We start from the raw sequence: 24219 nt of genomic DNA, 5'->3' as shown, positions 1-24219 counted from the left end.
CTTTTCTGATTGCTATGGCTAGGACTTCCTATACTGTGAAAATAGACATGGCAAGAGTGGGAATCTTTGTCTTGTTCTTGATTTTAGAGGAAAAGCTTTCAGTTTTTCAACATTGAGTATGATGTTAGCTGTAGGTTCATTATTTTGAGGTATGTTCCCTCTATCCCAGCTTTGATGAGAGTTTTTATCATGGAAGGATCATGAATTTTGTCAAATGCTTTTTCTGCATCTGTTGAGATGATCATACGATTTTTATCTCTTCTTTTGTTAATGTGATGTATTTCATTGATTGAGTTGTACATATTGAACTATCTTTTTATTTCTGGGATAAATCTCACTTGATCATGGTGGATGATCCTTTTTATACATTGCTGATTTTGATTTGTTAATATTTTATTGAAGTTTTTTCATCTATGTTCATCAGAGATATTTGCCTTCAATTTTCCTTCCTTCCTTCCTGCCTTCCTCTTTCTCTCTTTCTCTCTCTTTCTCTCTTTCTTTCTTTTCTTCCTTCCTTCCTTCCTTCCTCTTTCTCTCTCTTTCTCTCTTTTCTTTCTTTTCTTCCTTCCTTCCTTCCTTCCTTCCTTCCTTCCTTTCTTTTTTTCTTTCTTTCTTTCTTTTCTTTTTCATGGTGTCTTTGTCTGGTTTTGGTATCAGGGTAACTGTGGCCTCATAGAATGAACTTGGGAGTGCGCCATCCTGTTTAATTTTTGAAATAGCTTGAGAAGGATAGGTATCATCTTTTCTTTGTATTTGGTAGAACTCCCCTGTGAAGTTGTCTGGACTTTGAAGCAAAACTGGAGTTTTGCTTGCTGGGAGTTTTTTTTTTTTTAATTACAAATTCAGTTCACTGCTAGTGATCAATCTGTTTAGATTGTCTGTTTCTTCCTGTTTCAGTCTTGACATACACGTTCCTAGAAATTTGTCGATTTCTTCTAGGTTGTCTAGTTGTTTAGCATACAGCTATTTGTAGTATTCTCTTATACGTTTTGTATCTCTATGGTATTGGTTATTATTTATCCTCTTTCGTTTCTTACTTTATTGACTTGAGTCCCCTCTCTTTTCTTCTTCATGAGCCTGGCTAACGTTTTGTCAGTTTTGTTTATCTTTTCAAAGAACCATATCTTAATTTCATTGATCTTTTCTGTTGGCTTTTGGTCTCCATGTTGCTTATTTCCTCCCTGACCTTTAGTATATCCTTCCTTCTGCTGACTTTGGGCTTTGTTTATTCTCCTTTTTCTAATTTCTTTAGGCGGAAGGTTAAGCTATTTGAGATTTTCCTTATTTCTTGACTTATCATCATAAGCTTCACTCTTAGAACTGCTTTGGTTGCATCCCATAGTTTTTGGGAAGTTGTGTTTCCATTTTCATTTGTCTCAAGGTGTTTTCTGATTTCTTCTGAGATTTCTTCATTGACCCACTGGTTTTTTGTAGCATGTTGTTTAGTCTCCGCATGTTTGTGCTTTTCCCATTTTTCTCCCTGTAATTGATTTCCAGTTTCATACTGTTATAATAAGAAAAAAATGCTTGATATAATTTCTATCCTCTTAAATGTGTTGAGGCTTGTTTTGTGGCTTAGTATTTGATCTATCCTGGAAAACATTCTATGTGAACTTGAAAACTATGTGTAGTCTGCTGTTTTGGGGATGGAATGTCTTGTAGATATCTGTCAAGTCCAACTGGTCTGTCATGTCATTTAAGACTACCATTGCCTTATTGATTTTCTGTCTGTGTGATCTGTCCATTGATGTACGTGGGGTTTTAAAGTCCCCCACTTTTATTGTATTGCGGTCATTTTCTCCCTTTATTTCTGTTAATATTTGTTTTATATATTTAGGTGCTCCTGTATTGGGTGCATATATATTGACAAGTATAACATTCTCTTCTTGCATTTATCCCTTTGTCATTATGTAATGTCCTTCCTTGTCTTTTGTTATAGACTTTGTTTTAAAGTCTATTTTCTCTGATATAAGTATTGCTCTTCCAACTTTCTTGTTGTTTCCATATGCATGATATATCTTTTTCCATCCCTTCACTTTCAGTCTGCATGCCTTTAGATCTGAAGTGAGTTTCTTGTAAGCAACATATAGATGGGTCTTATTTTTATCTAATTCTGCCACCCTAGGTCTTTTGATTGGAGCATTTAGTTGATTGACATTTAAAGTAATTATTGATAGGTGTGTACTATTGCCATTTTATTACTTGTTTTCTGGTTGTTTTTGTAGTTCTTACCTTCTCTGTTTTTCTTTTTCTTTTTTGTTTTTTCTCTTATAGTTTCATGATTTTCTTTAGTGGTATGCTTGTTTTTCTTTTTCTCTTGTTTTTGTGTATCTATTATAGGTTTTTGATTTGTGGTTGCGATGGAGTTCACATATGTTGACCTATAACTAACTATATAGTTTAAACAGATGATCTTTTAAGTTCAAACACATTCTAAAAGATATACATTTTTAATCCCCTCACATTTTATATCTTCATGTCTATCCCTTTACTGATTATTATAGTTATACTTGATTTTAAAACTTTTGTCTTTTAATCTCCAGCTTATTTAGGTGGTTGATTTCCAGACTTTACTGTATATTTGCCTTCACTAGTGGGGTTTTTCCATTTCTGTAGATACTCCTTTTTGTAGCTTTTTCTTTTCCACTTAGAGAGGCCCCTTTAACATTTCCATTAGTGTTGGTTTAGTATTGATGAACTCGTTCAGTTTTTGATCATCTCTTCAATTCTAAATGGTGGTCTTGCTGGGTAGAGTATCCTAGGTTGCAGATTCTTCCCTTTCAGTACTTTAAATATATCACGCCCGTCACTTCTGGTTGCAGTTTCTGCAGAAAAATCAGCTGAGAGCTTTATGGGGAGGTGGGGGGGGGAATCCCTTGTATATCTATTTTGTTCTCTTGCTGCCTTTAGAATTTTCTCTTTACCGTTGACTTTCGCCATTCTAATTATGATATGTCTTTAAAAGTTTATTTAAATTTTTTGGGGGGAGGTGATGAAGTTTACTTATTGAGGAGGTACTGCGGATTGAACCCAGGACCTCGTGCATGCTAAGCATGTGCTCTACCACTTGAGCTATGCCCTCCCCCCTCTAATTATGATATGTCTTGATTTGGGTCCTTTGGGTTCATCTTGTTTGGGACCCTCTGTGCTCCCTGTACTTGGGTATTTGTTTCATTCTTCAGGCTTTGGAAGTTTTCAGCCATAATTTCATTAAATACATTTTTCACCCTCTTCTATCTCTCTTCTTTGTCTGGGATACTTATAATGTGAATGTTGGTATACCTGATGTTATCCCAAAGATCCCTTAAGCCGTTTTCATTTTTTAAAATTTGTTTTTCTTTTTGTTATTCTGATTGTGTAATTTCCATGCTTCTGTCTTCCAGATCACTTACACACTCTTCTGTATCACCCAGTCTTCTGTTCATGCCTTCTAGTGTGGTTTTCATCTGTTCCCTTCTTCTGGGGCCCTGCCTGCTGCTCACAGTTTCTCACGCCCACCAGACCCAGAGCTCTTCACTCCTCCTTTCCCAAGAGGGTTCACCACCTGCATGTAGACTGTTTTACACATAAGCTGTAATTACATTGTCTTATCTTGTCTTCTATTCTATTTAGAGAGATTATCTGATTAATGTCTGCCTCTCCTAACAAAGGTTTTCCTTGCAGAAACCCCAGGTTGTTCGTGGCAGAGGCAAGAACTCACTATCTGCTGAATGGCCAAAGGAGTGAGCGTGGCTTGAACTGGGTGTGCTGAGGGGCTGGCCTGTCTGGGACACACAGCTGGTGCCACCTCTTCCCAACACATGAGGGCTCCTGAGGGTGAAACCACTCTCCTGGGTTGTGCTGCAGAATCAGATTCAGCACACAGGAAATAAAACCCAGCAGTTTCACAGAACATCCTGTCCCTTCTGTCATCCACTTTGCTTCCAGCTGTGCCAAGACTATTTTGGCCGTGCACTTTGGATGCTGTCCCCTATGCTGGCCTCAGTGAGGAGTCTGGGGCATGAGGCTCTGTCACCACCCAGACATGGCGTGGCCTTAGAGCATCCAGTGCCCTAAAACTGGCGCCCACACTGTGGAGAGTCAGAAAGGAGTTCTGAGAAAGAAACCTCAATTTTTAAAAGTTTAAAATACACAGAACAGGAAAACCAATGACCCTCCTCTCTTTCTGTTGGTAATCATAAGATTCACATGAAACGCAGGCTATGAAGAGAGCTCTTCCAGTGGAGGGCAGTACGGGATGTTATCTACCGTCTCCCCAGAGCCCCTAGTTTCTGCAGGTCCACTCCAACCTCCAGCGTTTTTGACGTTTTGCTACACAGACGTTCCAGACTAGAAACACGACATAGAGAAATGCTGGGAAAGAGAACTGGCCCAGGAGTTAGAAAATCTGAGTTCTCCTGTCTCTGCCCCCATTCCAAACCTGGGTAAACCCTGAACTTCACTAAAACTCAGTTTTCTTACAGAAAAAAACAAAATACCATCTATGACTGCTTTGTAAGTTGGTGGGAAGGACTGAGCGAGATAACACATCCTAAAACACTTCTTAAGTCGCTTGCATTAAAGGTATAGGTGTCACTGCTGCACACGGGGAAGAGGAAACGCCTGCTCTCCAGGGGAAAGACACGTGTGGGACGGCAGTGTGCTTGTGGTGGGCACGCACCCCGCCACCTGCTCCTGGGACCTCGCCCACAGACAGGAGCTTGAGGACCTGCCTTCGGGGAGTGGGAGGCCCTCCTCCCCAGGCATTTCCCTAGCCCAGGACTCCAGCATTTTTGTGGGCTGCTCTGTTCCCTCTGATTCCCTTTCAAACTGGTGGCATTTTCCGGAGAAGCAAAGGTGTTGTTAAATTACGCATGTTTAACAAGAATGGGTAAATCAGACCTTTCCTTTTTGAGAGGAGGAGCCCGGCACTGGCGGGAGGAGGGGTGGGAGGAGGGGTGGAAGGAGGATGCTCCTGTTCCCCTGGGTCTGCCTGGTGCAAGCCGTCTGGTGGGAAAGGCGGGGGAGCCCTGAAGGCGCCACTAGTGGACGGGTCCAGAGGCGGGGAGACCTGCAGAGCAGGACGCAGAGGCTGGGAGCATCGGGCGGAGACGGGGAGGCACAGCCGGGGGCTGGAGGGCCACACCGAGGGCCTGGGGGGCTGTCAGAGGCTTTGAGAAGGGCCCCACCTGATGTTTCTTTCCAGGGGCCGCCCAGACCACGCAAGGAGAGAAATCACGTGCACAAGAGGTCCAGCCTTTAGAGGCGGTCGGCATCGGAAGGACGGCACTGCTTTTAAAATGCCTTGTTTCTGTTTTTAGAGAGAAGAGAATGAACAAATTTAAATGAGAACAAAACAAAGAACTCCTGTTTTGGCCGCATTCGCAGCAGAGATGAGACTCTAAGGAGTAAACTAGCAAATGGGACTAAGTTTAGAAGTTTGCTTCTAAGATGAACAGGGGAGGGCAATTAATTACTCAAGTGGCCCTTTGAATAATGAGTAACGTTCCCCCAGGAGCAACTGAAGCATCACATGGAAGTGGGGGGTTTTCTGTGCCTAATTATTCCCCATCGCTAGCTCCTTTTACAGACAAAACCAAAGGCATTAATAAAAATATCAAAAAGTTTGTGCCAGTTCCTTTCATTAAAATATTGCTGTCCTAGTCTCTAATCTCTTTTCTGAATCCCTTCCCATAATTCCAGACGCACTTTGGAAAGGGAGGCGGGAGGGCCCTGTGAACCCTCACAGTGAACACGGAATATTCAGGTGCCATTCACTATGGAGCACACAGGTTTTTCCAAGACCTTGTAGTGACAGTGGCTACTTAGAGCTTCCCTTTCTGACAAAGCTGCCCAGTCACTAAGTAACCAGGGTAGCTCAGGAAGAAGAGCCTCGGAATCTAGGAATTTTGCCGGGTCCTGCTAATGACCCTGGCATTATTTTACCTCTCGGACAGGAGCTCCCTCATTTCTGCAGTGAGCCAGCAGACGGGCTAATAGGGTTCTGACTACCTCCATCACTCTGAAAGCAAGCCAAAATGATACTTAAAGTTAGATTTAGCTGCATTTTCACATTTATTTATAGTCTTTAAAAGAACAAAATGAGGCTTTTTACCTACTATGCTGTCAAAGCTGGGAAAAAATTTCCTTTATTATAATTTCTTTTATTCTGCATCTTTAGAAGACAAAAGTTCAGGGTTGTTTTTACTTCTGGAAGCAGAGAAGACAGCCTGTTATCAAGAAGGGTCTTACCCTCACCTGGTGATTTGACCTACAGCCTGAGATCCAGTGTCAGCCCTTCCCCTGAAAGGAAAGTCCGGCAGTGGCCAGTCACTTCTCAGAGACGGCTCTCCTGGGAGTGTCGCCGAGGGGAGAGCTGGTCGGGGACTCTGTGCAGCAGGCCAGCTCAATGCTAAGTGCTGACGTGAAGCTGGATTACCTGGCTTCCTGATGGCCAAGTTCAGAGCTGTTGAGAAGCTCTGAGTCAAGTTCACTGACAATCATAGCAAACGAGAGGAGTAGACATTAAATTAAAATACAGATTCAGGCACTAAAAACACTGCTGCCAGGTGTCCCTGCGTTAAGGAGACAGCATCACCCAGGGTCATGGAGATGCAGTGGGAAGACCTCCAAAATGTCCCCTGCAGGGTGCGTCCAGAAGGCTGAGAAGTGAGGCCCTTTCCCACAAGAAGTGGCCTCACAGAGGTGATACCTGCTCCTACGAGCAACCTGCTACCAGCTGAGGCCAGGCGAGGCTGACAGCCCTGTCTCAGGAAAGCGAGGAAGGAGACTCTTGAGCGTCTCTGAGGGACCCACGAGGAAGGTCAGGCAGTCTGTAGCCGAGGTGCTGGGGTCACGGGCTGGTAAGTGTGTGACCATGCACAGGGTGTTCTGAATCTCCGTGAGAGAGGTTTACGATGTATGTCAAGGAGATGTTTGGTCACGTTTGTGTGTTGCTATCAGAAATTCTGAAGCCTGACTCTGGTACTTTCTGGACTGCGATGTTCAGAGGACGACAGGGAGCCAGGAACCCCTCCCTGTCGGGGACCCACGACCTCAGGGCAGGCAGGTCCGTTTTGTTGTGTCCTCGGTTAAAGAAGGCTGGAGTGATTGCTTTCACTTGCAGGGGGGGAAAAAGCCGTCACATAGCCTGGGCATTTGCTCTTGGCGGCACCGCCGCCGGGAGGTCTGTGGAAGGCAGACTTGGGTCTGAGTGAGCCCTGCCCGGGGGCCTGCTGCTCACATCTGCGTCAGGCTGCCGGGTCCAAAGTGCACCTGACAACTGTCAGACGGGGCAGTCATGGTTCACGCCAGGGACCCAGGTATCTGAGACATTTGGGAGTGAATTGGGCTTGGCTGTTGTGCCATCAGGTAGAAAGACGATCTAATAAGCCGTCTCTTAACCATAAGCTGGTTGGTGACCCGGCAAGGGAGGACCCCAGGGCCCTGCCCGCCGCCATCCTTCCCTGGGTCCTCAGACTCCAGCGCCAGCACATGGGGTCCCGTTGTCAGCATCTGGGCTTCTGTCCTGGCCTTTGGCCACTGTTCAAGTACAGTTGCGGGCCTGTGGGAGGCAAGTGGAGAAAACTGGGTCACGGAAAGGGGAGAGATCAGGGGATAGAGGCTCTGAGGATAAATGTGTCAACTTCAGAATTTCGATGTGACTTTACTCTCATCTGAGCCCCATTCTGTGATGGCCAATTTTTATACACCAGGATGTGAAGAGTTCTGATTTGGTTACATTTTTCTTCTATTTCTCTGTATTTGCTAAGTTTCTAGACAATTATTTTATAAACAAAAATAAAAGATAGTTTTGAAGTTTTTAATGTAACAATACATACCTGCAAAAATCCATTTCTTCTGGTTTCACTCTTTCCTGTAATTCCTACTTGTACTAAGTTTAGTACCTATGTACACACTCAGTAGTACATCCACTGGGCTGGGCCCTCCAGGGTGAGAACAGTCTTTCAGGAGAAGACGCACACACACGACACTTCTCACTGAGGAGGTGGACAACTGCACCCCCATCTTTGTGCCGAGATTTCTCTAAGACTTCGGGACATGCCGCTTCAGCCGACACAGCGTCTTCAGCCTCAAACTGTGGGACAGTGGGGGCTGAAAGAGGGTCAAAGAGTAGCTCACAGAACATCAGAGGACAAGACTCAATTTTCAAATATTTAATTACTCTGTTAGTGACACGTTTTGAGTTTTACAACATCAGATGGGAAACTTCCTACACAAATAGGTGGACAGGAGGAAAACACATATGAGCCTCAGGCAAGTTGCAGCCACTGGTGCACGTTCAAGACTCACCTCCGTCTGCCTGTCTTCTCCAGTTCTTGATGTGGCCAGGGGCCGGACGAGGCTTTTGTGTGCCAGGAGTACACGTTTCCAGATTCAACTAGACGGTGCACATGGCTGTACTCTAAAAACACCCTTTCCCTCTTTACTTTTTAAAATTGAAGCATGAATCACACGCAGCAGATGGGACAATGCACAAGGGTCCAGCTGGCGAGCTGTACGCTGGAAACAGCTGGGGAACCAGGACCCAGGGGCCCGCGGTCCCCTCCTGTCCCTGCCCCACCTCACCGCCCGATCAGGCTGTGCTGACGCCAGAAGACAACCGAGAGAACCCTGCTGGACCTGGTCTCACGGACCGTCCCACAGAGACGGGGCTGGGCCTGTGCTGCCCATTCGGACATTTACTCCCGTGCCAGTCTGCACGGCTGTCTGATTATTTTATGTCCACCCCTCCCAGAGGGGTGGAAAAGCCGGCAGGTACGGGCAGTGACCAACGTTTCTGCATCCCCTGTGGTGGGGGTCGAGCCTTTAAAATGCAGTATTTGTTGCATACTGATTTGTAGCATTCCAGCCTCAGCTGTCTTCAGAGGACCATGCTCAACAGAAAACCTAAATGTCCAGCTGACTGGTGACCTGTCAGCACGCAGTCTGTGCAGGGCACTGGCTGACCTCTGAGAAGAAACATTCCTGAGAACTAGAGGCCTGTCTCAGACCCCACAGGGCTTGAGTCTGTGGCCAGCCGTGTTGGGAAAGCCGTGTTGCCTCGTGCTTTGTTCTGGTAACTCAACCAGCAGATCACATGGAACTTAGATAGATGATTGTACAGGAAATAAACACTGAGCTTTAACTTACACGCCTTTATGAGTCAACAGAAAGTAAACACATCAAGTTGGACACGATGCAACTGAAGAAAACAAAGCTCTATTAAACCCACGAACCAACCCACATTTCTCCTGGGAATGTGCCCTGCTGTAATGGAAGGCACTTTAGCTGATTGCTTTAAGATGTTCCATCCCGCAAAGGTGCGAACACTGCTGTGATTCTCTTTCCGCAGTGAGCTCTCCTTCCTGCTTGTGAGCTACAGAGCGCGAGGAAAAGGAAGAGGAAACTGAAAAGCTGAGTGTGATGGGATGATTAAACTGGGGGCTGGGCCCAGGCGCGTCTCAGAAGGAGGGTTGTCCCGCGGCGTGAGGGCAGTGGCACCTGGATCTGGGGAGATGGCCCACTTCACGACCATCACCAGTGGGGCTCCCCTGGGAATCTCGCAGCAGCACCGGGGGCTCCACACCATGGACCTGGGAGCCCCAGGCCCGCGGTACAGACGGCTCACAATGGCCCTGGTGGGGGTGTCTGGCTTCTGGGAAGGCCATGTTGAGGGGTTTGGAGACCAAGCCCGGATGGCAGGACGGCACTGAATCACCAGCCCCTGTTAGGGAAGGAAGAAGAGAGTGGAAGCCATCGTTCGGTCCAGCCCCTCAGTTCTGAGCAATGCCGGTGGGGCGGCGGGGGCCACACCTGCAGAGAGAGGACTGTCCCGCCCTCCAGGCTGCCGCCCTCTCCCTGTGTCAGTCCACCCGAGAGGCATAACAGCTGATATTTATCGTCAGGCACTTTCAATGATTATTTTATTAAACCTCACTAAGCCCTGCGGACTAAATGGTGTTAGCATTCCTGTGTCAGTGACTAGGAGCCAGAAAGTGGAGGCGAAACTCAGATATTAGGTAGAAGAGCCCACGTGGGTCCCCGTGGTCTAATTTTAGGGACCCCGCCTCCTCCTTCTCCTTCTACCGCGCCTGCTTTCTGGGGTTCGGAGAGGCAGGACCTGGCATCTAACTCTGCACCGGCTGAGCCTCCACCCTCTCAGGGTCAGAGCGAGACCCAGGCTGACCCAGAGGAGTCGACCCCGCCAGCATCAGGCCTGCACCGCCAGACCAACGAGGAGGGGCCCTCAGGTGATGACCTGAGCTCGCGCCAGGCCCCTTCTCTCTCTGTCCTCAAGGAGAGGGCCTTCCCGGCTCCACGTGCCGGTCCTCGCCTGTTCACCAAGGAGGGAAACCTCGGTTATCCAGAGACAGTCATTACACTTCAGAAATCGTGCCCCCCCTTCAGCTGGAGACAAAGCCCAGCCCAGGCCCCGCTGCAGATATCATGCACATGTTTTCTTTCTTTCTTTCTTTCTTTTTCAATGGAAGAGCACTATTAAAAAAAAACCATTGATTTCATTACCAAACTGTATAGTCACCCAAAAGGCTTACAGCAAACCCTCATTTTCAGGACAGAATCAGAGAAAGTTAAGGAGAGATTGAAGAGATGGAAGAAGTCCATCAAAAACAAGTCAATGTGACCTTGTTAAACGCAATTTTACTGCTTCACATTCTCTTCCTTTTGAATAAGAAAATGTTTCTTTTAATATTCCCATTTCCTTGCGGTTCTGTTTATGAAACGCTCTTTTGAAATGCAATTTTAATGCCATCTTCTTGGACTTAATTCCTAAGAAAATATAAAAATAAAGTGCTGTGTCTCCCACTGGAGCCCATGGCTGGGAAGTCAGGACATCAGCATGGGGACGATGGGGGGTGGCTGGGGAGATGCCCCCGTGGCTCTGATGTTTCCCCAAAGCCACGTCTCAGTGCCGAGAGCAGGCCTCTTCCCTCCCCTGGCTTCTCCACTGAGCTACACGCTTTTGCTACCTTCTAAGCTGGACACTCGGCTCAAATCAAGTTGGAGTAGTTTACTCCCACTGGGAATAACTTCTCTGGAGCCATTTCCCACGTTAGAATTCCTTCCTTGCTGCTTCTTCCTTGGTCACAACACCCCACGCTGACCACACCCTCCTGGCCCAGTGGCTTCTGCTCCCCTCCCGCCCTCTGAACCCTGAGGCAATTGTAGCCCAGTGAAGAGACCCATCTACCCCAGGTCTGGATGAGCTCGGCAAAGCCCCCGGCGAGAAGAAATAATTTCACAGTAAATTTTAAAAATCAATGAAATTGTAACCTATTTTTGAAGTCAATGTTCATGAAATAATTTTGATTTTTAAATGTATTTTATTTGCTGTATTTTTAAAGACACTGCCAATTTGTCCTTAAAACTCAACTCTGAAGTTTTCACTTCTTAAAAACTAGATCACCATGGCTTCCTCCAGGTTCTCTTGGGACACTCAGTGGGGACGGCAGTGGGAAGCTGTGTGAGAAGGTATCGTGGGTGCTCCACGTGGGTGTGGGTCTACTCCACGCCAGCTGAACCCCCAGAACGAGCTCCCACAGAGGGCAGAGCTATCGAGGGTGTGCAGCCCTCGGGCCCTGGATCAATGCAGCCTCAGCTGACACTGAGCCATGATTACCCAGTGAAGACCCCCAGGATGGCACAGCCCCTACTTTTGTGTAAAAGCAAAATAAAATGCTTGTTTGAATCCACTAGATTTTGAAGTAATTTTTAATGCTGCCAAGTAGCTGAAAAGGTCCCTATAGACATCTTGCAGCTACAAAAGGAACTTGACTGACGATCCCTTTCCTCACCTGACCTTCACACCCCAAGGAAGGGTCCTTCTCGTGCCTCGAACCAGAGCCTCCAGGTGAGCTCGGATCATTAAACCCAACACTCCCCTTGAAGGTTCAAGGTCAGCCTCTGACGCAGATGCAGGCCATGCGGAAGTCATGCTTCAAGCTAGAAGTCTTTAAAAAGAGAAGACTCGCCTGTAACTAAAACCACTGAGCACCAGGGTATCATTTATCAGGTGCTGTGCGTGCCCAGCTCCAAGTTCTCCACCATACACGTGGATTACTGTCTGCACCGAAGGAGGTGAGAGCCCTCTGTCTTCACTTTGCGGGAGAAACTGACTGACCGGGAGGCCTCTCAGGTTCCACAATGCCACTCCTGAGGCTCACGTCACTAAGACAAGACAGGAACGTGGCTGAGCCCTGCACAAAAACCCTAACACCTTTCCCAGAATGAAGTCAGTGACTGTGTTTGCTCCCTGCTGCATTCTGTGCTTAGAAAGCACATGGGTAGACCCGCCCCTCCCACCAGTGCATATGTTGGTTATTTATTGCTGTGCAACAAACTATCACAAAACTTAGTGAATTAAAAAGCCATTTTAAGGGGGTAGGATATAGCCTAAGTGGTAGAGTGCCTGCTTAGCATGCATGAAGTCCTGGGTTCAATCCCCAGCACCGCCTCTGAAAATAAATAAATAAACCTAATTACCTCCCCCCACAAAAAAAGCCATTTTGCTTTGCACGTGATCCCATGGGTCAGGAGCGCAGGGAGGACCGGCCTTCCACGTCTAACGCAGCTTTTTCACTCATGTGTCTGGAGTCCCCGCGCTTGCCGGCCTCTCTCGGTCTCTCCGTGAGGCCTCTCCTCCCCCAGGGCCTGTTGAGGGCTGGCAGTGGTGGCATCAGCGTGGCTGGTGAGGGCTCTGCCCTGCCTTGCAGTCTTGGTGGGGCGGCTGGGAGTCCTGCCTGGAGAGACGGTGCCACAGGTGTTACGTAACCCGCCTGTTTTGTTCAGGACTAAAAACACGTGTTCTTCAGGTACCTTCAAAAGAGGATCCCAGATGGCTACTATGCGTGTAAAAGTATGCTCAGTCTACTTACCCATCATTGTTTATCAGGGAAACGCCCTACACACTCCAAGGAATGGCTGAACTAAAGACCCCGACAGTCCCGCGTCTTAGCAAGGATGTGGAGTAAAGAGAACTCACGTCCTCCGTGGGCAGGAGTATAACTGGGTACAAGCCCTTTGGAAAACCACTTGGCAACAGTTACTGAAAACTGAACGAATGTTCACTAGTGACCTGCTGGCTCCGTCTCAGGTACCTGCCCGAGACGAGTGCGTGCGTGTGGCCAGTTCGGCTCACGTACAGGGGTCCTGTCAGCAGTCTTAGCAGCAGCAGCCCCAAGGGAAAACAACCCAGTGTTCATCGACAGTAGATTGACAGTAGAAAGGGCAGGTAGCCACTGCCGCGGTCGTGCCCTGGGACACGCTGTCGCAACAGAGAGAGAAGGAACTGCTGCCCCACAGCGGGCGTGTCCTGTACGCCGTGTGGGACAGGAAGCCAGGCAGAGTCTCTGAAGGCCGAGCCGCTACACCCAGTCTGACAGCAGACAACACCAACCACGTGCTAGAAGCTGGAGAGTGAGTCCTTCCGGTGGGGGGGGGGACGGGACGGAGAGACCCCAGGGCACCTTCTCTGGGGCGTCGGGAGTGTTCTGTGAGTTGCTGTGGGGGCTGGTTGCCGGGGATGTGTGTCTGACATTCACATGTGAGTGACAGGCTTAAGATTTGTTCACTTTATGCGTGTCATTTTCTTCAGAAGTTTTAAGCAGCAATTTTTACTGTCACAGGAAAAGAACTTCATCACCAGATAAGGGTGCATGCTGAAGTCCATTTGGAGGAAGACTGAGAACTCTGCGTTTAACTTTTGGATTCTTTTCAGCCAGTTATTTAGTGGATTTAAAAAATATTTTTGCATTTTGTACATTTTTATACATTTCACGTGGTTTTAAAGGACGGTGAAAATGTGACAAAGCCGAAAGTCAATCGAAAACACTCCTTGAAGAGAATAACAGGGTTGGGCACCGTCTCTCAGCAACAACGGAGTTCTCAGCTCCGTTGGTAGGAAACTGGGGCTTTCCTTCTGTATCACAAATAACCGTGCAGCCAACTGAGCACATGGCTTACTCGGGAGGCAGACCCTGTGCCGCTGGTGGGGCTGTGGGCGGGAGCGCGGGGAAGGGAGCGTGAATGAATAAGCAGGACAACTAGGGGCAGCTGGGAAGTGACACAGGATGTGCCCCAGAAGCGTCCCACCCAAGGGGCGTGATGCCAAGGTCTTCCTCCTCCCCTTCTCGCAGGTCACTGGGGCTCCTGGGGCAGTGACTCCCCTCCGACGTCCCAGGTCCAGGCTTGGAAACTTGAGGTGGGCATGTCCTGGGGAGGGGATGCTGAGGGCGTGCGGCGGGGCACAGGAACCCCCTCCCCCCACCCCGCCGTGCACCCTGTGCTCAGGCATCAGAATTGTTTCTCAATGACAGCTGAAAATCAAAATAGACTCCTGTTACCTTCAGCAAGCTTTCTTTGGTGTTTAAAACTAAAATGAAGTGGAGATAATTACTCAGGTATTTCAGTACATATCTCCCTACTCAATGTAAAGTATTTTGGTCCAGATGAAATCCTTTCCTGAATGTCTCATTTACCAGGGACTTGGGGGTGGTCTGTCTCCTTTCCCACCTTGGAGAGAAAGTCTGCTCAGGGTCCCTGGTGCTCTGCACAGCGAGGCGACACAGTTAGGACTCAGTGAAGACCTGCTCCTGAGCTCCAGTTTTATTTATTTCCAGTATAGAGAAATATTTTGAAAATTAATTTTTTTTTCTATTTTCTCTTACAGGCAAAAGTCAGTTCAGGCCCAGACACAAGCTGTAAATAGAGCAGGGCTGTCGCAGCGGAGAATCTGGCAGGGAGCGGAGCCAAGGGCAGAAGACCAGGAAGTACAAGCAACAGCTCTGAAGTTTACATCTTTCCGGCCAATGTCCAGAAGATGCTTGGTTGGCTGGAAGCTGTGCAGGGACTGCTGCCTGTTCCCAAACTGACACTGTCATGTCCTGGAATAAACTTTGGGGGAACATAAAGTCCATTCCGTCTACCAAACGAAGCCAGGGATCTGAGGCTAAGCCTAGTACTTAAGTATATTTTCCTGGTGGTAGAGGTGGATTTGCACTTTGTCAAATAGCGTCCTTCGCGTTACCTTTCTTACAGCATTGGCTGTAACTTGGGATGTCCCTGAGAGTCATTTATAAAGATGTGTCTGGGAGGCAGTCATCCATGGGGTTGGCGTTCGGGAAAACCATCGCACAGCTTTGCTTTGGCAGTGGAGGGGAGCGTAGGGTTAGACCCAGAACTTAGCCCAATTTTAACTCTCTCTGGTCTTTGTGTGTCACTTTGGGCAAGTTTCTGACCTTTAGAAGGCAGCAGAGGTCTTGGGCTGCAGAATGAAGCTAGGAATCACGTCACTGATGTAGGCCGCTGTGAAGATGAAATAAGGTGAAGCAGATGATCTGGAATGTCTCCAGGCGTCGAGTGAGGACCCAGCAGGTGCAGCAGGCCCTGCCGATGTATGGGCTCTGTGAACGGCACTGCTCCGTCTCCTGCCTGCGTCCTCACCACCTGCTCAGGGCCCTCCGTGTGGATCGACCAGCCTGGGGCTTCCATACCCTCAGCCTTTTCTGACCCTGCTTGCTCAGATAACTGGACCAGTCCCTGTTCTCTCCCTAGATGGCTCTCAGTGGGGCAACCTCAATCCAAGGACGTGTTAACATTAAGCTGTGAATGTGGTCATGGTTTCATGTGGCAAGTCGCTCAGGCAAACTGCTTTAGGCTTTTCTTATCAGCTTCCAAGGGTTTAACCCACAGGAGAGAGTCAGCAAATATTAAAGCCACTGGAGGAAAGTATGACAGGAGAGGCTGACCTGCTGACGTGTCCAGCTTCCACACTTGACTCTGATCTTGGAGAAACTCGCCTGCTAACCAGCCCCTCTGAGTCCCACACGGCCTCTGCTGAAGAGCAGGCATCTCGATGTCCAAGCCAAGGGACCACACCCTGCTGCTGGCGGGACGCAGGCCTCCAGCTCCTGCCTTCCAGACGGTCGGGAGCTGGAGCCAGCCCCCCACGCCTGGAGGATCGTCCGCAAATCTCCTTACCCCTCTGGGCCCTGCCTTGCTGTTTCCCGTCTTCCCTGAAGAGCAGTACCTTCCTGGAAGCCTCATCTTGGCCAGAGGTGCCTGCACTCTGAGCCAGAGAAAGTTCTTCTGGGTTTCCGATGGGTGGATTGACTTGCACTACCAGAATTTATGATTTTATTTTCCAGATAGAAGAAATTCTAGCTTCTTAGCATTTACAAATTGTCTTTCCAAGAGAGAATCTTGATTTATTCGAGTCAGTTGTGGGCACAACTTTGAGGCAGGTCACTGTGACTTCTGGCCCTTCTTGCTTTTTCTCTCTGCACGGTCGGGGGGCCCTTGAACACTGAGCTGCCTGGGGGACTTGGTGCTCGTCCTGAGGAAGCCCACGTTCCTTCTTGCCCTCGGATATCCTGGCCAAAACCCTCATCTCCTTAGGAAAGAGAGTCTAGCTTACTGAAGCTCTGTGAAAAACACTTGTTACCAACATATAAACATCTACAGTGACTTAACATTGTGCTTTCTGATTGCGTCTCTTGGCATTGACCACGATGATAAAAAAATTTCTCTGCCTTCTTTTTCTTACTATGTTAACACAGAGGCATTTGAGCCACAACCAGCTCCATTACTCTCTGCTCCCAAGCATGTGCTGCAGAGGCTCCGTCCTGGGCAGTACAGCCAAGAACCTGGGAGCGCCCTTCCCCAGCACCCAGGCTGAGGCGTTGGTCTGTCCCAGGAGGGCACGCGGCGGGCATTTCCGCCCTCTCTCTTGCACTGTGTTGCAGAAGCAGGTGCAGTTACGAGCACCAGGTCTGTCCTCCCCTCAATCTCCTCTGTAGGAAGGAAGCTCCACCCCGGGCATAGCAGGCTGGAGTTCTGAGGCCCCAGTATCTTCACCCCGACTCACTCCAGAGCAGAGACTCTGTGTTGGGGGGCAAGGTGGGCGGGACGATCTGCACCTCCCCATCCCGGCACCCACCTGCAGAGCACAGGGAAAGAGGCTCTGGTTCCGGGTGCAGGTGCTTTCCTAGGAGGAGGGCGGGACAGCCGGTGGAAGGGCTCTGCAGTCCTGCCTGTGAGCAGAACGGAGCACTCCAGCCAAGGGCATTGTCAGTAACAGCAGAGCTCCCGGGCGGAGGAAACTGAGGAGCGGGCTGGCCGGGCAGCCACACTGAATGGAGGGAACCAAAGAGCTCGCTGGAATCACATTGGATCTGGGTGTCGGCAGTGGAAAAAAAAGTAACATTTCAGAAATTTTTTTTTTTTTTTTGTGGTAAGAATACTTAACATGAGATCTACCCTCTTAAAAAATTTTTAAGTGCACAATACATGATTGCTGACTGTATGTACAATGCCGTATAGCCAAAAAAAGCATTTTTGCTGAAAGGAAAACTTACTGTACGCTGAATCAAAAACAGAGACATTGTTAACAAAAATTCAATTAAGCAAGTAGTCCTAATGTAATATTTTGTTTTGTTAACCCAGGACCTCTTGTCCTTTAATTGTTTAAAAGAAACAGCCAGTGAAGTCTGACTGAGGAGTAGCACTGGGCGGCTCGAGACCCCGACCCCTTCCGAGAAGCCCCTACTGTCACACCGGCAGCTGCCCATGACCTCACTTCAAGGATGAGGATCCCACGGGCTCTCTGGCTGTAAACTCCGTCTTCAGAAGACATTCTCTGGTCACCAGTAAATTTTCACTGAAATAAAAATAAAATTACACGTAGATGGAAATGCAGAAGAAAAGCAGAACTCTATATTTAAACTGTATGGTCTGAAATAACACGAGAACAGACCTCCTGACAAATTTATGTCAGGAAAATGGAATGAAATATGGGGGCTTCTCAGCCAACCAGACTCAGACAGAGATCGACCTGGATGGCAGCTGAGATCTCGATTTTCCTTCAGCATCTTGCCAAGTCTTCCAGCAGCACCCACTTTGTGCTGGCATTCTGCGGTCGAGGGTGTCCAAGCTCCTCACCCCCAAGAAGGGGTTGTAAGAGGAACACATAGAGCAGGGATTGATCTCGTTTTGAAGTAGGAAGATTTTTGTAAAGGTCTCTCTTTGACTTTTGAATTTTCCCAGGCAAAACAGACTGCTGCATGAATTGCTACTTACTGTCTATGCTGACCTGCTCCCTTAGCAGGAAGAGGTCACAGCGTCAAACTCGAAAGAACAGCCGTTTTTACAGCCAGTTCTCTCCACTTTCCAGATCTTCACGTTTTCACAGCTCTCGAGAGGGCTGCCGTAGCCGCATCTGCAGGTGGCTGGTGAGCTGAGTCTCTGAGGGGCAGGGGTAGAGACGTCTCCGGTTCTGCAGGGACTTGCTCCGTGACAGTCACCTTCTCTCCTGAGGCGTCTCCTGAGCACTTCCCTCAGGCCGTCCACGTGCCCAGGTCATGCGTATCCCAGGAAGAATAACTAAGAAGCCAGGTGGATGTAGAGCGCTCTCAGATGTGCTCTCCACCTAGCTGCTTTGAAGCTTTTTCTGCTCAGCTTCTCAGCAGAGCTCACCGCCTTCTCCTCGTCACACGTTTGCTCCCTTGCCCACTGAAGTCCACATGTCACCAAGCCAGGAAGGCTGTGTTTGCACAGCCCACTGTGACCTCTGAGCTGTCCAGGCCCAACATCAGTCTTGGTCAGTGTGCTTCTTGGGGGCTCTGGGCCTGGGGGCCAGCACTACTCCAGGCTGTCCTCTGCGGATCTCCGTCTGGTCCACTCGGGCTATTGTAACACCACCGTGGCCTGGGGGCTTAGACCACAGACATTCATTTCTCACAGTCCTGGAGGCCGAGAAGTCCAAGATCGAGGTCCTGCCGTCTGGAGATCTGGATTTCGTGCCTGTCTCCCTCAGTCTAACCTCCCACTGCCCCCAACCTGGAGGACAAACGCAGTCAGTGAGAGGCTCAGGCCAGAGTGGGCAGGGAGCTGACGTGTTCCTGCTGCACCGGCGGGACTAGGTGGGACGGGTGGAGGAGGCACCACGAGTCAGACGTGTGTGTGCCTCCTCCGCTCACCTTCCGGTGGGAGCAGCCGGGAAACGGCACTCCTGACCGCCGGGCCTGGGAACCCGGGCTGACGGGGCAGCTGTGCTCTCGGGGGAGCCCCATCAGAGTAACAGAAGGGCAGACTGTGGGTGGAAATGGACCATCTCAGCTGACGGCTTGGGCTGGACTTGTTGATGAGGTTGGCAGTAAGTTTAAGATAGGGTATTTATGTTTACCTCAAATGAGTGCTTTCCGTAATAAAGTTCAAAGTCAGACTCCCCTCATCACCCAAGTGAGCGTTTTTGTATACTTATCCAAAATTCCCTGAAAATAAATGTTGTCTCTGCAGTGTCCGCTCACACAGACGTCCACACAACATGCAGACACGCACAGGGCCAGGTGAATAACTGTAAGGCAGTCACTCAGGAGGAAGAGAAAAAGCTAGTTAGTTGAAATGATAACATTGCCTATGTTGATGTCACGAATTCCAGTAACAGCCTTTTTTCATGTTTTTTTATGACCACAAACATTCCACTTCTTCCTAGTGGATTTTTAATTTTTAAAAAGTGTTTGCAAGAAATTGTTATGTGGAAACTCTTTAGCACACTTTATATGGAGAGGTGGCCCCATTTTCACAGTCATATCTATCTCCTGGAGATTATGCTTCAGAGTAAAATTTGTAATCAGTTTCTCTCCCTGCATCTCTCAAGCCAGGGTTCCCCTCGTGAAATTTCCTTCTTGGAAAAAAAGCAAAGTTCTTTGGCAAATACTTTTGCCATCTGACAATGTAATGATAAAACGTGTTGGAAGGATAGAAAAAATGTTTAAATCATCACAATTTCCCTCTGCATCAAAGTTTCTGGTTTGGTTTCTGACTCCCTCCAAGGTAATAGGCTCCACTGACTGTTTTCCTCATCGTCTTTCAGCCTTAAGGGATTCCGGCGAGCAGTTTTCCATTCCATGATCTGGAAACCCTTTGTCCTGGCTCTCCAACTCTTGGCAAGTGTGCTAATGCAGACCACACAGGAATAAGCTGCCTCAGGTGGTAATTCACGGCTTGGACCAGTTCTTGGATGACTTCAACTGTCAGACTCATTAACTATTTATCAGGTTCACTCTGCTATCTTCTTCAAACCTTTCACTGAAGTTAGCAACTGCTATCTGATTCCACTGTCCGTCTCCATCTGCTTATCACTCTGTTCGTGTTTCTCAGCATCTGTCACAGGGCACCTGCCCCAGGGCACCAGGCACTTGGTCACTGGTCCGAACGTTAACAATGGCTCAGCTCCCTTGCCACCAGGCATTCTTCGCTTCACCTTGGAGTAAGCTCCCTGTCATTGGTGGTAGGTCATTCAGCTCCAAAACTGTCTCCCAGCATCTGTCCTCTTGTACCACTGCAGCATGAACTGGGCAGACAGGGCTCCCGGGTGACTCTGAGATGGCAATGACCACTCTGGAGCTTCATTTTGGGGTGCTCTGGGGGCAGCACTGTGGAAAGAACAAGACAGGATTGTGCAAAGGAAGAACCTGAGCTCGGACACAGTCTCGACAGGGTTCTCAACTGACTTGCAGAAAACACTGAGGCTGGAGTGACGCTTCGCAGGGCCCTTCATTTGGGACCCTCACTCCCTCCTGGATCCATCGATGGCTGGGAGGTGCCCCATGGAGAAGGGGTGACCTTGGGCAGACCAAGCAAATCCTGACCAGAGCTGATGGCTGTGGCTCCTTGCTGACAGCGCTTCCAGCAGCTGGAAGAATCTGGAAAGGAGATCTGAGTTGGTCATCAGACCAGACGTTACTTGGGCCAATAAAGAAGCCAAACCCAAAGGAATGCACGCTGTTCCATCCCACAAAGTTCAAAGCCAGGCGAAGGGTCAGGGAGCAGTTCCATTTGGGGAGCAGGCAAGCGTGCTGGTGGGGTGAGGGCCTGAGCACTCTAGGATGCGGGCGCATGTCTGACTTTTCACCTGGGTGGTGTTTGCTTTGTGTTTGTTCGTTCGACTGCACGTCTATATTTTGTACACTTTCCCTGTATGTGTTATTCTTTGGAAAATGTTAAATAATTTGGGAGAGTACGAGTGTCTGCGAGCGCAGGAAGCACCGTCGTCTGAACCCTTGCTTACCTCTTGTGGATACTGACACAGCCTGGAATTTCCTGGTTTGCTCACTGAGGAACATTTCACCCAGGTGCAGTCCATCTGCTTTCCTTTTCCAGTCATTGAATTTGGAAGATTCAGATACTGACTTGGACTCCTTTCCTTGATTTTATTTTATTTTTTCTGGTTGAAATGAGTAAAGCAATGTGTTTTTTTAGAATGGAAAGTTTTGACTAACTAAAGCCAAAATTACTTCTTTCAAATCACAGTGCAAGTTTCCTGCATTTTGTATCATACTTACTATTAAAGTTAGGGTATGTGTCTACTTAGGGTAATTTTGCTTTTAAGATGAATCAAGATAATGGCTTGTTTCTAATGTTTTAAAAAACTCTTCACAGCAAGAAGGAACTTTGCTGATTTTAGAACACAAGCAGTGAGGGCAGAACAATAGAAATCAGTCAGTTCAGTAACCCTAAGACAAAGCTTCTACTGCAAGGGAAGTCAAGTCCACGCCGAGTGTTCCCAGACGTGCCACAGGCACTAGCGCGCCGTACCTTCTGAGGACGCCATCGTGAGGACTCCGTCTCTTTCCCCAGGTAGGCAGAGGACCTTGCGGGGAGGCCTGTGAAGCCTGTTCTCACCTTCAAGGTGAGACCTCACGTCAGACGGTCAGGGACCCAGACCCTTCATTCCACATTTAGGAAAAATGCTTTAAAAGCAAGTGACCTTGGTAAAGCTAACACCTCAGCTGCCGTTTCGCATAGCTTGAGAACACAGCTGAAACTGTGCGTGTGGTGGTACTTTTCAGATTTATTAAAAAGAATAAAAGATGGTAGACACCAGTAGAAGACACAGATGAAATACAGATGTCCAGATCTTGACAGCAAAATGTTTGTTGAATGAGCCCACAAGTGCTGATATCAGAAACCCCAGATACCTTAAAGAAATTGGAAACACATCACAGAATGGGAGCAGATATGTGGAACACATAATTAAGATAGGATTTTTACCTATAAAGCAAAGAATTGTTATTAATCAATAAGAAAAGGACTAATAAAAACACTTAAGATGTCCAAAAGCAGTGGCACGTACTTCACAGAGAAGGACACACATGGTTAGCAGACATATGAAGAGGCCTCCGTGTCACCAGTGATCGGGAAAATGCAAATCGCGATCACGAGGAGATGCCAGTCTCCTCCCCTTCAAGCCCAAAACGTGAAGGGCTGATGGTGCCATGCTGGTGGCAGGAAAATGCGCAGCTCAGCAGGGCTGTGCCCACGGCTGCACCCATGGCTGGTGCGGGTGCAGGCAGGACTCTGGCTTTGGAGGCAGCTTGTCCGTTGGTTGGAACATTAGTGGTTCCTTGCACGTGCACACAAGACATGCGTAGGAATGCTTCACGTGATAGCAAAAATCTGGAAACAGCCCAGTGACTGCCAACAGGAAAAGGATAAATTGTCACATGTTCAAACAATGAATTATTTTTGTACCTCAAATTAGGAACCATAGCTACATGCAACCAGAGGTATGAATTTTAGCAATCTGATTTTGAGTGCTAAATGAAAATCCCCGAGGGATAAAAAAAATCACTAAAAATGCAGCCACATGATTTTCAGGAACGTGTGTATGGGACAGAAATACATGGACAGAAAGGCACGAGACACAAGTCAGCAGCAGTTAAAGAGCGGAGTGGATGGGAGCTGCTAAGACAGGGGGCTTTTACAAAGTCCTAGCTTTTATTCTGGGTAGTGCTTTTACAGGTGTTTGCTAAACTGTAAGGTAAATTAGTTGTTAAAAGGAGGCTTTGCATAAACAACTAATGAGAGTGTGTTAGAAACTGGTTTCAATTAGAAGAAAATAAATAGGAAAAAATCGGCATGTGATTGAAGTCCTCAAGCAGCGGAAAGTCCATCAAAAAGTGGGAAAACAGTGAAAAACAGAAACGTGTAGGAGGGAGAGTCTGAGGTGAGTATAAACTTGGCTCTATTGTTTCACTGAAGACCAGCCTGCCGAGGATGCTCGCGCTGGTCAAATTCCAGGGAAGCTGTTTCCCTGAACAACTTCGTCTCCTCCTGGGGGGACTTGAGGCTGCAGCCTCCACCCGCGAGGCTGTGTGCTCTCTTCCTCCTGGCCAGGGGTGGGGGAGGCCACAGAGTCCTCCCAGAGCTTGAGAGCTTGCATCTTGGCTGCTTGCCCGAGATGTACTTTAAAGGGACAAGGAAATGGTATTTTCACAACTGTTTCCTGGAAACTTTTATGAGGCAATAAATCAGCAGGAAAGGTCACCGGCCTGCTCTTTCATACTCCTTCTGTAATGAACATGCGTCTCCATTAATATTTCCTGCGAAATTTTTAGCCTAAACATGATTCTATCAATTATCTTACAGAGCAATGAGCTGTGTCACTAACAATTGTTGTCCCAGTATTAATTTTTTCTGCTTGGCTTTTAAGTTTATAAAACCTGTATCATCTTATTTGGAAAAACAAATCCTATGAAATAGGGCCTGAAAAAATAATTTCCATTTAACAGACGAAACAACTAAATTTAGAGCAGTTTAATGCATGGGCCCAGGCTGTGACTCTCAGCCTCCTCGCTCTGGTGTTTTCTTCACAGCGCTAATGCAAACAGTGAGCCTCTCGTCTGCCGACCCCTGTCTCCATGCAGAAATGTCAGTGCCACTGGGATCTCTCTTGTCCTGGCCTGGCAGGCAGTCGGTGCTCAGCTGGTTGGTTGAAGACTGGCAGGCGCTTCCCTCCCACAAGGGAACGAGGAGGCTGAGCAGGGCTGTCTACGTCCTTCTGGCTCTCGGACTTAAAATGCACCAGGGATGACCATGCAGTCCAACAAGCAAACGCTTCCCATTACTGTAAAAGTGAATTGCAAAATTGTATGTATATTATGATTACTTTTTTTGCACAAAACATACATATAAAAAAGAATGTAAGGAAATTTATACAAATGGTTTTGTTAGCCATGCCCAGTGGTGAGATTAGGGGTAAGAATTTCCCCCTTTACTTTTACCAGCTACCTTAATTGAGGCAGCAGTGTGCTGAGTCCCTGTCAAGTTTGCTAAGGTGATGCAATGCTGTCTGGCCTGTTTCTCCTCCCTCTGGGGAGGTGTGGGCTTGGCTGAGGCTGGACGCCTGGAACCAGCCCCTCGGCCCCAGCCCTGCCTTGC

At 48.0% G+C, this 24219-nt stretch overlaps 1 long non-coding RNA gene across 1 annotated transcript; it reads right to left on the bottom strand.

Moving 5' to 3' along the window:
- Positions 1–1166: 1166 nt before the first annotated feature.
- Positions 1167–19792, bottom strand: LOC116665091. The gene is made up of 3 exons (XR_004321668.1): positions 19781–19792; positions 18638–18639; positions 1167–1388 (listed from the first exon to the last, which is right to left on the bottom strand). It is a non-coding gene; the product is annotated as an uncharacterized LOC116665091 (long non-coding RNA).
- Between the last annotated feature and the right edge of the window lie 4427 nt (positions 19793–24219).

This window comes from Camelus ferus, chromosome 7, assembly GCF_009834535.1.
Source record: "Camelus ferus isolate YT-003-E chromosome 7, BCGSAC_Cfer_1.0, whole genome shotgun sequence".
In the NCBI taxonomy this organism is placed as follows: Eukaryota; Metazoa; Chordata; class Mammalia; order Artiodactyla; family Camelidae; genus Camelus; species Camelus ferus.
This window is presented reverse-complemented; position numbering and strand designations above follow the sequence as displayed.